This window comes from Orycteropus afer, unplaced genomic scaffold (genome assembly GCF_000298275.1).
Source record: "Orycteropus afer afer isolate SDZICR_OR568_19922 unplaced genomic scaffold, OryAfe1.0 scaffold00166, whole genome shotgun sequence".
NCBI lineage: Eukaryota > Metazoa > Chordata > Mammalia > Tubulidentata > Orycteropodidae > Orycteropus > Orycteropus afer.
This window is the reverse complement of record NW_006921753.1, coordinates 2864166-2864692: the sequence shown is the minus strand read 5'-3', so window position 1 is coordinate 2864692 and position 527 is coordinate 2864166.

Here is a 527-nt window from a genome sequence, read left to right as displayed (position 1 = left end):
CTTTTCCTTAACTTTTACAATAATGGACTAATACAATATTTGTCCTTTTGTGATTGACTTATTTCACTCAGCATAATGTCCTCCAAATTCATCTACGTTATGCAGTGTTTTGCAGATTCTACATTATTCTTTAGCATTGCATAGTATTCCATTGTTTGCATGTACTATAGTTTGGTTATCCATTCCTCAGTTGATGGACACCTAGGTTATTTCCATCTTTTGACTACTGTAAATAGTGCTGCGATGAACATGGGTGTGCATATATATGTTCTTGTCATGGCTCTCACTTCTTTAGAATATATACCTAGTAATGGAATGACTGGGTCAAATAGTATTTCTAATTCCAACTTTTGAAGGAATCACCATATTGCCACTCCTGCTGTCTTACAGTTGCCATTTGCTTGATATATCTTTTGCCAACCTTTGATTTTTAGTCTATTTTTTCTTTATCTGTAAATTGTGTCTCTTGTAGGCAGCATATTGATGGGTTTTGTTTTCTTATCCAATCCAAGTTCTGTAACTACACA